The sequence below is a fragment of the Castor canadensis genome, chromosome 1 (assembly GCF_047511655.1).
Source record: "Castor canadensis chromosome 1, mCasCan1.hap1v2, whole genome shotgun sequence".
NCBI lineage: Eukaryota > Metazoa > Chordata > Mammalia > Rodentia > Castoridae > Castor > Castor canadensis.
The window spans coordinates 51546920-51563041 of NC_133386.1; the positions used below are offsets into that span (position 1 = coordinate 51546920).

The following is a 16122-nucleotide window of genomic DNA, read 5'->3' on the forward strand; positions in this document are numbered from 1 at the left end:
TTGTATGCACATATGAATAATAAAAGAAAAATGAAAAAAAAAAGAATAAAATCTATCCTGAGCTGGAGACATAGCTCAGAGATAGACCACTTTCCTAAAAAAAAAAAAAAGAAAAGAAATTGTAAATAAATCTTATTTTATGAAGGAAAAAAAAAAAGTTGGCTGAGGGGTTAGTTTGTAGAGCATGAGCTTAGCACCAGAAAGCGCTAATGATACTGCCATTTTTCAGACACTGCTACTGAATACATAAGGGGAGTGGGGGAAGAAACATATGTGTTCATGGGAGCAGCTAACAATGGTTTTGCAGGCTTCCTAAATGGTGAATCCCAAGTCTGGCTATTCCAAGGTTTTCTGATCTTCATTTTTAGTGTTCCTCCAGGTAAGTATGCCTTGTTTTATCAGGCTAACTACAAAAATGAATGCCTCTCTCAATCAGGCAATTGTACAGCCAACTGCGGGATGTGGTCACCAACAGACCCTGAACAAAGATGATCAGATGCACTCAAAGACCTTTGAGCTCTCTTTATTGAATGAACTTTAAGTTGCTTGATTTTGATCTGCTCGTTTATGGAGGTATCTGTGACAGAGTATACTTTAGTTTCTGGATACTATTTTCCTGGTAACCATCATAATAGTCTTCCTGTGTTGTAGCTCCTCAGGAGTCATGAATGTTCCTATACAGCCATCCTTTATACTTCAAATGGTCAACAGAAATGTGAAGCATAAGGAATCATCCAGCTACTTTGTCATGATAAATTATGAATCCCATAATTAGACCAAACTGGCCATTAACATGATGAAAGAAAGTGCTGTCAATGCTCAATGTTTCAATCTGTCAAGATTGAGATCTGACCTAAATGGAGGAATTGTTAAATTTGGCCTAAGGCTTCCATGCTGTACATGCAGGGATCTGTAACCACCTTAATGTGTTAATAAACTGCAACCTGAGAGACTTGAAATAGCTGAGCAATCAAGCGTTCAGTCTATCAGAGGGCAACTGCCCAGAAATGTGCAAAGGTGGCAAATCCTTCTTCTTCGGTGGCAATGTCACTTTCTTGTTTCTCTCCAAAGACACTGCATGGCCATGTTCCTATGTGGAGCTTTGTGAATTGTTGCTGGATCATTTATTTGTGCAAAGAAACCAATAAAAATAGCACATCTAGCTTTTTTTTTTAAATAGGTGTTAGCAAAACCAACTAGATGGCTTACAAATAAAATTCCTTAAACCCTTTAAGAAAAACTGTTTCTAATTCATGTCCATTTCAAGAGTAACTGATTCTAATTGCACTGCTCTGTTCCAAAGGCAGGGTGTGCCCCTTACCCAAGGAGGAGCAGCCAGGACTAGAGTGAGCACAGTTGTGCAGCAAGCACCTAGTACAAGGAGAAAAGCCAGAATATTGGCTCTACTCAAATTTGTTGGAGCCTTCTAAGGACTTACAAGGTCTTACACAGTGAGGGTCACCAAGTATCTGTAGTGATTCCTTTCTCACCCTCCTACCTACCAAAACAATCTAACAAATAATTGTGGCTCATAGTCTGAGATAGGTGACCAGAAATTACTCTCCTTAAAGGACTATTATCAAGTCATAAGGGGAATGAATTGATGGATAGTGCAGGGGTTCCGCTCCAAAAAAAAAAAAAAAAAAAAAAGCACGATCTGAAGGCTTGATTTAAATAGGATTGTGGGCAGAGGAAGAGATGTTTCTGACTCAACCACTTAAGAAGCTTGTGACTCAGAAACGTGACTTTCTGCTCTGGTCCTATTTCTGTACCTGCAAATTAAATGACTGGCTGAATTTGGTCAGGCCACGAGTTAGAGGAAATCCCAGAGAGCAGGGGTAATGACACAAGCAATCCCCCTCATGCCTTCCCATCTCACAGAGACGTTTTGCTGCAGTTGGCAAATATTAGGAAAATCACTTTGGCACTTGACAGTAACCCTCCACGATTAGAACAGTGCTCGTGCGTTAGAAGACGAAGCTGAGGCCCGGCAGATTAGCTAAAGCGCCCAAGATCACACAGTGTGCAGGTGGTGAAGGAGTTCGAACTGGGAAGGCCAGGTTCTGCCTGCCTGGCCCGGGAGGGACGCGGCTCCAGCTCTCACCAGCCCCAGGAAGCCCGCATACAGGACGATGGTGGTGAACCAGCGCAGCGCGCTCCCCGCCCGGCCACTCGGCCCCCGGGACCCCGCCATCGCCTCGGGCTCCTCCGGGTCCTCGACCAGGTAGCGCCGCTGCCCAGATGCAGGGACCGCGGCCCTGCGGACGTCCGCTTCCAGCTCCAGCTCGGCAGCTGCGAAGGGCTTTTGTTGCCTGTAGAGACCGTGGCGCTCCGAGGTCCGTCTCCAGCCCGCAGGTCCTTCCTGTGCCGCCCTCCCTTCTGCGACTGTCCGGAATCAGGACCTCGGAAAAGTGGACGTTGGACCTCGGGGCAGTTGGGAGGAGCCGACGCTGGCGTTTCATTTTGCCCCAGTCTGCGAGCCTCACGTGGCGGAAATGACGCCTCTGGCCAATGACCGACCTTCAACCCGGAAGTGAACGCGGTTGCCTTAGAAACAAGAGGAGTCTCTCAGGGAGCCCATCGCTTAGCTGAGCCCAGTGAGGTGAGTGGACCAGTGTCCAGTGTCGCAGCGGGCTGGGCTGCAGCGTCGCAGGTGATGCCTGACGAAATCCAAAACCTGCATGCGGTAACTCGCGCTCTGGGCCCGGGCAACGAAGGTCTTGCCATCGGATCTTCTTCCAATCTCCGTCCTGTTGTCTTCCTCCGCGGAGGTTCTTGGTCTGACGTCCAACTTTCACTCCACAAACACGTGTTGAACCTCGTGTCAGGTCTCATATGTCAGTTAATCCTCACAACAGTGCTGATTCACCTTAGCTCCATTTGCAGGGGGAAGGGCGAAGGCACAAAGAGCAAGTCACACCTTGCCCAGGGTCACTCAGCGCATCATTGGCCTTACATGGCCAGTGCGACCAGAGCTCAGGACACAGAGCTGGGCTTGCAAGCTGTCACCTGTCGTTATTCCTCAGACAATTGGTTGTTATATGATCTGCATGATTGCTGTCTGAGTAGTTGTGCCAGCTAAGAAAGACTGTGTGTGTGTGTGTGTGTGTGTGTGTGTGTGTGTGTGTGTGTGTGTGTGTGTGTGTGTTGGGGTGTGTTGGGGTGTGTGTGTGTGTGTGTGTGTGTGTGTGTGTTTGGTAGTACTGGGGTTTGAACTTAGGGCTCCACGCTTGGTGAGACAGGTGCTCTACTGCTTGAACCTCGCCTCCAGTCCTTTTCACTCTGGTTATTTGGTCGGACTGGGCAAAAAGCGAGACCCTATCCCAAAAATAACTAAGCAAAAAGAGCTGGGGGCGTGGCTCGAGTGGTAGAGTATCTGTTTAGCAAGTAGAGGCCCTGAGTTCAAGACCCAGCACCACTTAAAAAAAAATGTACTGAATTGGATCTGATTAGCTAGGTTTCCAACTGTTGCCTGGCTTCTTGGATGATAATTTCATTAAGAAGCAAAATAAGCTGGGCATAGTGGTTCACACTTGTAATCTCAGCACTCTGGAGGTGGAGGCTGGAGCATCACGAGTTCAAGCCAGACTGGGTTGTATAGTGAGTTTGAGGCCACTGGGCTACATAGCAAGACTCTGTCTCAAAAAACAAACAACAACAACAAAATTCAAAAAGATCAAAATTCAAAAAGATCAATCAATATTGTTTTGTGGTTTTAATGCATAATAGCTGAATTATGCTATTCAAACAAACAACAACAACAAAATTCAAAAAGATCAAAATTCAAAAAGATCAATCAATATTGTTTTGTGGTTTTAATGCATAATAGCTGAATTATTTGTTATAACTGAATAGTTTCTCTAATTCTTAAATATTTCAAATAGAGATGATTATTAAACCTTTAAAAAGTCCTGTTTTGTAAGGGGTACTGGCGTTTAGATTTGGTAAAAAGAGGGAAGGAGAGAGAGAATGAATATGAATGAATATAATGAATGAATGAGACAGATCACTTCTCAGGCTAGACCCCAAGATCAACTCTCTTCAGACCACAGCTTTCCCAGGTGAGAAACTCAATCATGAGACCGTCCAGAACTGAATAGCTACCAGAGAACTTACTGATATGACCCAACCCACAAGATAATGATCTATAAACAGAGCATGCCCTGTATGTGGTATTTCCTAGGCACCCCTTCCTACTATGTAGGACTAGTCTGGAAGCCAAATGATAGTTAGTAAGGGTCAGCAAATTACAGCTCACAGGTCCTATATGAGCACATCCCATTTTTCGTAAATAAAGTTTTATTGGAACATGATTATGCCTACTGGTTTATACACTGTTTATGCCTAAAGTTGATTAGTTGAGACAGAGACCTCATTTACTCTCTACCACTTTCTAGAAAAAGTAGGAAAAAATTAGAACAGAAGGAATTATGTATATCTTTAAAATTGTGGAACCAAATTAATTGCTCTTTTCCACTGAAAGACTAAATATTTGGTTATATTAGAAAAATCAGAATCCTACAACTGTTTGGACTATGTTGACAATTTTTTAATATCTAATGCTTATTTTAAAATATCTGGATTACAAACCTTCCCACCTCATTGTTACAATTTTAAGTTTCTGTCTTATTCACAATTTGATGAAAACACATTTGCATCACATCTCTATATTCATTACTTAGATTAAAAACCTACATATTCATTAGAAACATACATATTCATTAAAAATAACTCCTTGGTAATTGCATCCTAGGAAATCCACCATAAGAAAATAGTCTGAAGCCAGGTACCAGTGGCTCATACCTGTAATCCTAGCTACTTGGGAGGCAGAGATCCCAAGGATTACGGTTTGAAGCCAGCCTGGGCTGGCTCAAGACCCCATCTCCAAAATAACCAGAGCAAAATGGACTGGAGACTTGGCTCAAGCAGTAGAGCACCTGCTTTGCAAGTGTGAAGCCCTGAGTTCAAAGCCCAGTACCAACAAAAAATAATAATGATCTGAAATGTAGAAGAAATTTTATGTTAAAATGTTCATAGCAGCATTTGTATTTAATAGGAAAATTAAAATATTGCATGTCTTAAATATAAAAGTGGTAAGATAAAAATAGGGTGGTGATGGTTCTGCAACATCGCAAATATACTTAATGCCATGCAAAATATTATAAAACGGTAATTTTTATGTGTGTTTTACCACATAAAAATAAGAATAAAATATTTTCTTTTCTTTTATTATTCATATGTGCATACAAGGCTTGGTTCATTTCTCCCCCCTGCCCCCACCCCCTCCCTTACCACCCACTCCACCCCCTCCCTCCCACCCCTCAATACCCAGCAGAAACTATTTTACCCTTATTTCTAATTTTGTTGTAGAGAGAGTATAAGCAGTAACAGGAAGGGACAAGGGTTTTTGCTGGTTGAGATAAGGATAGCTATACAGGGTATTGACTCACATTGATTTCCAGTGCGTGGGTGTTACCTTCTAGGTTAATTCTTTTTGATCTAACCTTTTCTCTAGTTCCTGTTCCCCTTTTCCTATTGGCCTCAGTTGCTTTAAGGTATCTGCTTTAGTTTCTCTGCGTTAAGGGCAACAAATGCTAGCTAATTTTTTAGGTGTCTTACCTATCCTCACCCCTCCCTTGTGTGCTCTCGCTTTTATCATGTGCTCATAGTCCAATCCCCTTGTTGTGTTTGCCCTTGATCTAATGTCCACATATGAGGGAGAACATACGATTTTTGGTCTTTTGGGCCAGGCTAACCTCACTCAGAATGATGTTCTCCAATTCCATCCATTCACCAGCAAATGATAACATTTCGTTCTTCTTCATGGCTGCATAAAATTCCATTGTGTATAGATACCACATTTTCTTAATCCATTCGTCAGTGGTGGGGCATCTTGGCTGTTTCCATAACTTGGCTATTGTGAATAGTGCCGCAATAAACATGGGTGTGCGGGTGCCTCTGGAGTAACCTGTGTCACAGTCTTTTGGGTATATCCCCAAGAGTGGTATTGCTGGATCAAATGGTAGATCGATGTCTAGCTTTTTAAGTAGCCTCCAAATTTTTTTCCAAAGTGGTTGTACTAGTCTACATCCCCACCAACAGTGTAAGAGGGTTCCTTTTTCCCCGCATCCTCGGTGCTGGCTGATCTTGATTGTCAACTTGATTAGGTTGGAAAGCAGCTAGGAGATTAGTAAAACACACCTCGGGGTGTGTTGCAAGGTGCTTCCAGAGAGGATCAAGGATGAAGAACTGCCTTGAAGGTGCGTGGTACCATAGGCTGGGAACCCAGAGAGGGTAAAAGGAAAAAGCCAGCTAGCGCAGGAACACTCACTCTCTGTCTGTTTCTTGGCTGCCATGATGTAAGCTGCTCTGCTCCTCCATGCCCTCCCTGCCGTGATTGATTGAAAACTCAGAAATTGGGAGTCAAAATAAATAAATTCTTTCCTTAAGTGTTTATGTAGGTATTTTGTCACAGTGACAAAAACTCTAATTAACACACTCCCTAACATGGGGACTAACCTACTGGACTGCAGTTTTGGTATTCTATTCATATGTAGGTTGCATGTATTTTTAGAAGAAGAAGGAAAACAGGAAATTTTGCCTTACTAGAGAGTAAGGTGTGCATTAATGTAATTTTACTTTCAAAGTAATACATTTATATTTTTCCTCTGAAGAAAGCATTTCATTTAGTAGAAAAAGAATCTTTGGAGTTAGACAAATTAGATTCAAATCCCATTCCCCATTTATTAGCCTGGGAAAGTTATTTAACCTCTTTAAGCCTCATATTCCTGAACTGTAAAAAAAAATTCTGAGGATAATATAAAATGAAATGTGAAAAATGCCTAGTACAATAGAAAGAACTCAGAAGATGGTGGTGGTGGTGACAGTGTCCATGATAATAATAGTAAAGCAGAGATTTTCAACTCTGGAAATCCAAATGCCCTTCTTTACAACAAATATTCTTTTTTTTTCATTTTTCTTTTATTATTCATATGTGCATACAAGGCTTGGTTCATTTCTCCCCCCTGCCCCCACCCCCTCCCTTACCACCCACTCCCCCCCTCCCTCTCCCCCCCCAATACCCAGCAGAAACTATTTTGCCCTTATTTCTAATTTTGTTGTAGAGAGAGTATAAGCAATAATAGGAAGGAACAAGGGTTTTTGCTGGTTGAGATAAGGATAGCTATACAGGGCATTGACTCACATTGATTTCCTGTGCATGGTGTTACCTTCTAGGTTAATTCTTTTTGATCTAACCTTTTTTCTAGTACCTGTTCCCCTTTTCCTATTGGCCTCATACAACAAATATTCTTTTGTATCTCTTGTACTATTCTGAGATAAAATTCATAACATAACATACCTTTGGACATCATTAAAAATAAATATACAACACCCTGATTGTCATCTATAACAGAGATAATTTTTTAAAACAATTCATGGTAAAATAATACTCATTTCAAAAGGTGAGTGCTTTGATCACTGCATTATAAGGTAGAATAAAATAATCAGATTTCTGCATTTATATATGATGATTTAATACATCATTTCCAAAAAGAAGCACAAGAAAATGAAAGAATAGACATATGCATAAGCACTAGAATAAAAACAACTGTTAGTGTAAATAACCATCGCTTTGTAAATAAGAGGTAGCGGGAGGGAACCTTAATTAAAATAGGATAACATACAAAGAAAGGAACTAGTTCACCAAGAGCTGTGTTTCATAAGTATACTAAAAAAAATTCTGTACATGTTTACTGTAGGAACAACAACAAAACTCCTATCTTAAATACCACCACATTTTGAACCTATAACCTCTAATATTCTAAAAGACCTTGAAGTGCATATCCAAAAGGTGGTGAGGAATAGGAAAAGAAAAGGAAGGAAGGGAGGGATGGAGGGAGGGAGAAAGGAGGGAAGGAGAGAGAGAAAAAAAGTTGTATTTACAACTCTGAGGATAACACCAGGGTATTAAAAAATAACAGGCAAGCTCCAAATAAATAACTTCAACATATAATTTTTATAACTTAGATTTTTTGTGTGTGTTGCTGGACACTGAACCCAGAGCCTTGCACATGCTAGGTAAGTGCTTTAGCATTGAACTACAGCCCAGCCCCACAACTTAGATTTCTTTGACAACTATTCAACAGGAAAAGGATTGATATACAAAGAGCTCAAAAAACTAAACAAAAGAACAAATAATTCAACTAATAGGTAAATGAGTTGAACATACAGTTCTCAGAAGAAGAAACACAAATGGCTAGTAAAGTCATGAAAAAATATTTAACATCTTTAGCCATCAAGGAAATGCAAATCAAAACTACACTAAGAGTTCATCTCACTCCAGTCAGATTGCATTCATCAAGAAAGCAACAACAAATGTTGGTGAGGATGCAGGGAAAAAGGAACCCTCATACAGTGTTGGTAAGAACGTAAATTAGTACAACCACTATGGAAACCAGTACGGAGGTTCCTGAAAACACTAAAAATAGACTTGCCATACCACTCAGGCATATATCCAAGGAAGTATAAATCTACATACAAGAGAGATACCTGTACACCCATGTTAATTGCAACTCTGTTCACAATAGCCAAACTGTGGAATCAGCCAAGGTGCCTGACAACCAATGAATGGATAAAGAAGACATATATACACATACCATGGACTATTACTAAGCCATAAAGAAAAATGAAATTATGTCATTTGTGAGAAAATGGATGGAACTGGAGATCATCATGTTGACTGAAATAAGCCAAGCACAAAAAAGTAAAATATTGCATGCTCTCACTCATTTGTGGAGCCTAGACCTAAAATGGTTGTGATTATTAATAATGGGACATGAATGTGAAAGAGGGAGGGTCTTGAGGGGGATCCGCAGAAGGGGGAAAGAAAGGGATACTGAGGGGTGAGACAATACATATATATAAAGATAGTATATTGAAACCCACCAAACACTGTTTGAAAAAAGGGGAAATATAATGGAGGAGTGAACTTCTTCAAATTATCACAATGAAGTGCCTTCATACTATTAATGAATGCTAACTTAAAAATATAATAAAACTATTTAAAATTGTAAACACACACATACACACTGGTATGGGCTGAATACTGTCAGTCCCCTTGGAAGCACATGTTGAAGTTTAATCTCCAGTGAAGTACAAGATGGTGGAAATGCAATGACTATGGTGTTTAGAGGTGGGGGTCTTCGTTAGTGATTAGGATTAGATAAAGTAACCAGGGTGGAGCCCCCATGTGTGAATACAGAGGCTTTATAAGAAGACAGAGGACAAAACACACAGTGACATATTTTTTAAAATCCTTGATTATGGAAATTCAAAACTGCTGTATTTCATGTTATCTGTAATTTAGCAATATTTAAGTCTATTGAAAGGAATCTTGAAACTCTTTTATTTTTTATATTTGCAGTTTCATTGAAATCTTTTACCAAATACATACTTGGAAGTATTGTAAAAAGTAATTTAGCTTCTTCCTAAAGAATAGGAGACTGAGGCAGGAGGACCACAAGTTCAGGTCCAGCCTGGGCTACATAATGAGGCCCTTTCTCAAAAATAACAATAACAACAAAAATGAAGTTGATATGAAAGTCTTAATGCATTCAAAAATCTTTCATAATTCGAGTGGTACTAAATTGTGCTTTGACCTCAAGGTCATGTTTTGAAGCTCAACTCTTCCTTAGCCACCTTAGTCACCAATCTGGTGAAGTTCCTGTAAATCTTCAAGTCTAATCATCACCCCCCTTAAGTAGCAACAAAATAAGAATACTATATTTTAAATTTGACATCTTTAATCTTATTTTTTCTGAATTTCTACAAAAATGGAAATTATAAAACTGTTCAGAAATTGAGTATTTTTAAATAAGTTTATTGACAATTCCTTCAGAATGAGACTGTAGTATAAGAAAGAGCTTCATTAACTTTTCCAATAAATCTACAATATATGTCAGATCACTTCAAAATATTTTAATTTTTATGTTTTTACTATGGAAAAAATGTCAATAGAATCTAGAGTGAACACACTCTTTAAACATTCTGCTTGGGGAGCCATTTTACTTATGAATGTAGGTCAGGCACTCAAATCCTTCCTTAATATCACTGCAGTTTATGAAGTGACTTAACCATTCAGTGATCACTCAGTTCAGTTTGTTGTTGTTTTTTTGATACAGGGTCTTGCTATGTAGCCCAGGCTGGTCTTAAACTCATGATCCTCCTGCCTTAGCCTCTCAAGTGCTGAGATTGCAGGTGTGTCCCACCACACTTGTTCCAGTAACTTAGTTTTATTCCCTTTTATTAGCACTGACTACATTCAATGATGTCTTTTCTTCTTTTTTTGTGATACTGGTAGTTTGAACTCAGGGCCTTGTACTTGCTAGGCAGGTGCTCTACCACTTGAGACATGCCTAAGCCATTTTTTGCTTTAGCTATTTAGGTAGCATCTCAGGTTTTTGCCCAGGACAGCCTTGGGTATCTGCAGCCTCCTGTCTAACTGGAATTACAGATGTGAACCACCACACCCAGCTTATTCATTGAGATGAAGATTCACTAACCTTTTGCCCAGGCTGACCTGGGTTTGGGAGGGTTTCTGTTATTTCTTTAATCTTTCTACCCCTTCAGCATTCTCAGATCCTTCTTGGGCCCCAATTACATGAATATTTTCCTTTTAATACTGTTCCAAAGCTCCTGTAAGCTTTTGTCATTCTCTTCATTCTTTTTTCCCTCCAATCATGTGTTTTCAAATAGCCTATCTTTGAGCTACAAATTTTTTCTTCTTTTTGACCAATCCTGCCATTGATGTCCTTGTCACATTGTTAATTTTGCTGAGTGTATTTTTCAACTCAAGAATTTGATTTTTAATTGCTTTCATCTCTGGTCAGTTTCTTCTTTAGAATATGAAAATGTTTCTCTGTGTTTTCTTCAGGTTCATTGAGTTTCCTTCAAACAGCTGTTCAAATTCTCCATGTGAGAGTTCTCCCATACTGATTACTGCTGAGTCAGTTCTCGAACCTTCCTTTGAGTGAGGTCATGGTTTCCTGAAAAGGGCTTGACACTTGTTGGCATGCAGTGTTACCTGGGCATTGAAGGACAAGGCATTTATTCCATTCCCCTAATCTGACTGTGTGCCTGGCATTTCAGAAATCCTCACCAGGCTGCTTACTTTCTTAGCCTATAGTCATTTCCACCATTTCAGCACTGGACAGTGCCCAGGTCCTGGTTTGCTGGACGTTCACTGTTGGTGTGTTATCATGGCTTCACACTGTTCAGAAAGAACCAGTCTGTCCCACAGCTTCTCCTGGAGCCAGGGTAGGCCTAGATGCCTAGAGGGCCCCCAATTTGATAGTACCACCCTCCTCCTCTCTTATTCCATAAAATGGGTTGGTCATTACTTCAGGGTGACATGATTTCGGACGTTGAGTCAGCACCTTCTCCCCCCAGGTCTCAGACCTATCTTGGACCAGTATTTTTCAATCCCAGTACTCTTTGTCCAAAAGATTGGGAAGCGGGGGCTCTTTTTTTCTGCTAGATTTGATAAAAAGAATAGCTTGGAGTTGGGGGAAGAGCTCACCTGAGTGCAGCCTACTAAACTTTTTACTCTTCCCTAAGCCAGTTTAATTTGGTTTTTATCACTACCAACAACAAAGTCACAATAAATATAACATGGAAAGATATTTACAATTATTAAATGAAAAACTGTTTCAGAATAGGATGTGTAGTATTTCTTCACTTTCAAAAAGCATTTCCATAGATAGTCTTAAGGGAGACAGTCTGTGTGATGGTTAATCTCAATTGTCAACTTGCTTGGATTGACAAGTGCCTAGGAGATTCGTAAAGCCAACCTCTGGGTGTCTGTGAGGGTGTTTCCAGAAAGGATTAACTAAGAATAAGACCTGTCCTGAATGTGGGGTGACACCATTACACAGGCTGGGGGCCACATGGAATAACAGGGGAAAAGGGAGACTGCAGGCTGCCTCCCTCTGCTTCCTGGCCACCATGAACTGAACAGCTCTACTACACATGCTCTCCCACCATGCCACAATGGACTGAAAATGTGAGCCTAAATAAATCCTTCCTCCCTTTAAGCAGTTCTCTCAGGTATTTTAGTCACAGCTTCGGAAAGCAACAATCTGTAATGTTTTCTCTGGATGATGGGATTATGGATGCTTTTTATTTTTTATTTGTTTAATGTCTTAAGGCTAGCTTTTCACTTTGTATAAAATTAGAACACCCTGTAGGTTGTCCATGAGTCCATCTTCAGCTTCATGATGTGTTGTATTTTAAATTTAAAATATGTATAGGGAGCTTCTCTTTAATGAAGTATCTATCATCTGAGTCCTGCTGTTCCAAGGTTGCATATGGAAGTATACTCATTGCTACTGGAACATCCATTGCTTGTAGGCCCTCTCAGTGGACAAAGCTAGGAAATACATGCATGAATTCACTTGCATGTTCACATATATTCACACCATGCTTTCCACTTCCAGTCCCAGAACCACAGTGTTTATTCTACCTTCCACCTTTCCACACATGAACCACTCTTCTCTAATAGCAATGGGCCCCCTTGCCCATCTTCTATGTATTTACTTGCTGGTCAAGCCCCTGTAGGTAGAATCACTCTCCTGCCATCATGGCCCTGGCTACATGCCAGCCTCTGCCCAGTGCCAACCCTGACACCGTAGATGTACCCTAGCTGCATTAATAGGGAAACGATTAAAAGAACTTGTGGAGAGTGGAGTATGAGAAGCCTGTGAAAACTTGACATGAGCACAGCTATGTCTGATAATCTGTAGGCTGGGATTGGCACAGGCCTCCAGCTGCAGAAAGGGGTGAGGGCAAAATGCAGCACAGCTGCTTTCCCTAAGATGTTTACGTCCAGAGAGTTGTGATTGCAGGTTCCCATTCTGATAACTACAATGTCCTGCCACCCTAAGAACTGTTGCTCCACCTCGTTTGCCATTATATATAATAAATGTACTGGAGGTGGTAGAGGCTGTTGTGTGTCTCCACCAGAGCAACCATCCCAGTTGATCCCAGCTTTCTGCATGTTTGTCTTCTGTCATTTGTCTTTTCTCAATCTCCTGTTGCTCCCAGTTAGGTTTCTAGGAAGAGCTCACACAGGCTGTGAGGAGAACTAAGACAAAATCAATATGTTAATGTTGAAAAGTTTGGAAACCACTCATTTATTCAACAACTAGCTATTGAATACACATTCCATGCCAGGCACCTTTGTAAATGTTGGATATAAAAGGATAAAACAGATCAAAAAGCCCCATCCTTGTGGAATTTACTGTCTAGTGGAGAAAACAGATAAACAAGATAAATAAAGCATATAGTATGCTAGTGATAAGTGCTAAGGAGAAAAAAATTAATCTGGGAAGGGGTATACGTATCTGGGAAGGATCATGAGATTGTAGCTGGTCAGGGAAGGCTTTGCAGCAAAGGAGACTTCTGAGTCAAGACAGGAGGTGAGGGGAAGAGCCCCCCAGGCCTGGGAAGCCATACAAAGATAGAAGTGAAGGAGGCCAGAGAGAAGCAGGAGAAAAGACCAGAGAAGTAGCTGAAGCCAGGACATATGGAGCTGTGCCAGTCATGGCAAGGACTTTGGCTTCTGGGGAAAGATGGGGAACCACAGAAAGATTTTGAGCTGAGGCTGATTTTGTCTGACATGTTTTGACAGGATCATGCTGGCTGCAAGACAAAGAATAGACTAAAGGTCTATAGGTGGGGGTGGTGGGAAGTAGTGAGAAATTCTGGCTATACTTTGGAGTAGAGACAATGGAATTATTGGTACACCAAAAGTGTGTGTGAGAGGAAAAGGGGAGTTAAGAACAACTCTAAAGTTTTTGATCTGTGCAACTAGAAAAATGAAGTTACTATGAACTGAAATGAGGATAACTTCAAAAGAAGCAAGTTTAGGAGAGAATGTTAAGAGCTCAGTTTGCACATGTTAAATTGAAAGGTTCTTTTTTGGGATTCCAAGATGGCAGCTAGAGTGAGGAAGCAGAAAGGGTGCTTCCTAAAGTAAAATCTTGGAGAGACGCTGGAGATACACCTTATAGGAAAAACCACCGAGAAGAGGCAAAACTTTGACTCCTCCGCACCTCCAGCCTGCCCATAGCATCTCCACTTCATGTTAAATGGAGAAATCAGGAGGGCTCCTGTGCCACTGCCAGACTGCAGTGCCCAGACAGCTTGGGAAGACGCAGACCAAAGGTGAGCTAAGAGGCACGTGGTACTCCCACAGACAATCCTGGGCCAGATCAGCATAGCCCCCTGGACAGACCAACACTGACCCAGGGAAAAGAGAGAAACTGAATAATCAACAACAAAAAAGACTCATAGCAAAGAGGGTGGGGTGCCCTGAGCACTGAAGCAGGTGAGGGGCAATCCCTCACAACAAGCCTGCTGGAGAAGATAGGAGCGGTGGCACATGCCCAGCAACCAGGAGCAGGAAAGCTGTAAAAGTAGCAGTGGAAGGAAAACTCCACAGAAGGGGGAAACCCACTTCCCATGTGAACTGTAAATAAAAAAATCTGCCTGAGAAAGCTGGTGCAGTGTCACCTCCCCCAGTGTGCTTGGAAAGGGGAAAGATTGTAGCAGTGTTGGTCGTGCCCAGGAGAACTCTAGGTAAACAAAGCCTGAGGGACTAGGTGAATGTTAAGCTCACTCCTGAGATCTGGATAAATAAAGCCTCCAGCAACAGCAGGCTGACAGCAGCAGGTAGGTGAGCCAAAACCCCAGATAGCCATTCACAGAACTGTCTCCAGACTCTTTATTTTCTCTCTCTTCCTTTGATGAGACAACAACTGAACTACACCTGCATGATGAAAAACTTACTGAAACTGTATTGCATTTGAACTTAGGACACTTTGTGGGTTTTTTGTTTGTTTGTTTTTTGTATTGCTTTGTATGGTTTGGTTTGGTTTTCTTCCCCTTTGATGAGACAATGACAATGAGATGTCATCCTCCAGGATTGGAGGATGAGGGACTAACACCAAAATTAGTAAGACTGAAACTTTATTCCATTTGAACTTGGAGAATTTTAAAAATTTTATTATTTTTTTTCCATTTATTTTTTTTTCAATCCTCTGTCTCTCTAATCCCTGTTCAGCTTACTGTTGATTAGTACACTATCTCTCCCTGTTTATACCTTTGAAACTTTTGTTTGTTTGTTTTTGTTTTTTCTACTTGTTTGTTTTTCCCTTTTCTTTAACTTCTTTGCTTTCCATCTCTTCTCACCCTTCCATTCTAAATATCACCATTGTTATTATTACAAGCTAAAAAATACTTAATTGCACACAGTACAGGGACAGTAACAACACCAAAGACAATGACGGGAAGACAGAAAAAACAGGGAAACCAGTTTCCCCACAGCAAAAAATTAGTACAGGAACCAGATGGAAATGAAGAAAACAGATACTCAGATCCAGACTCCAACAAAATGAAGATAAACTATGCGAAAGAACCCAATGAAGCCCACAAGAATAATATTAAAGAAGAAATACTACAGGTAATCAATGAGAATTTTACAGAGATGATACTGGATAGGGTCAACTAAAATGTACGGGAGATACTCAAGAAATTCCAAGACAACAAAAATAGAGAATTTGAAAAAGCAAAAGAAGAAATAAAGGAAACCATAGAAGCACTGTATAAACACCAAAGTGAAACAGAGAACACGATTAATAAAGAGATAAATGAACTCAGGACAAAACTAGACAACATTAAAGAGGAAACGACCCAGCATATGGAAAACCTCAGAAAAAAGAACGAAACAGAATTGCAAAACAAATTGGAAGGTCAATCCAGCAGAAAAGAACAAACAGAAGACAGAATCTCAGAACTCGAAGATGAAATGGTAATTAAAGGAAAAACCAAACACCTATTAAACAACTCAAGACCTGTGAAAAGAAAATGCAAGAACTCACCGACTCCATCAAAAGACCAAACCTGAGAATCATGGGCATTGAAGAAGGAGAAGAGGTGCAAACAAAGGGAATGTGTAATATATTCACAAAATAATAACAGAAAATTTCCCAAATCTAGAGAAATCTGTTCCCATACAGATGCAAGAGGCCTCCAGAACACCAAACAGACCAGACCAAAATAGAT

The 16122-nt window shown here is 40.7% G+C and overlaps 1 protein-coding gene across 1 annotated transcript in view; it reads right to left on the reverse strand.

The window, feature by feature from the left end:
* The window catches only part of LOC109700795 (sodium-dependent glucose transporter 1), a 153156-nt gene that overhangs the window by 15701 nt on the left and 121333 nt on the right, over positions 1-16122 (reverse strand).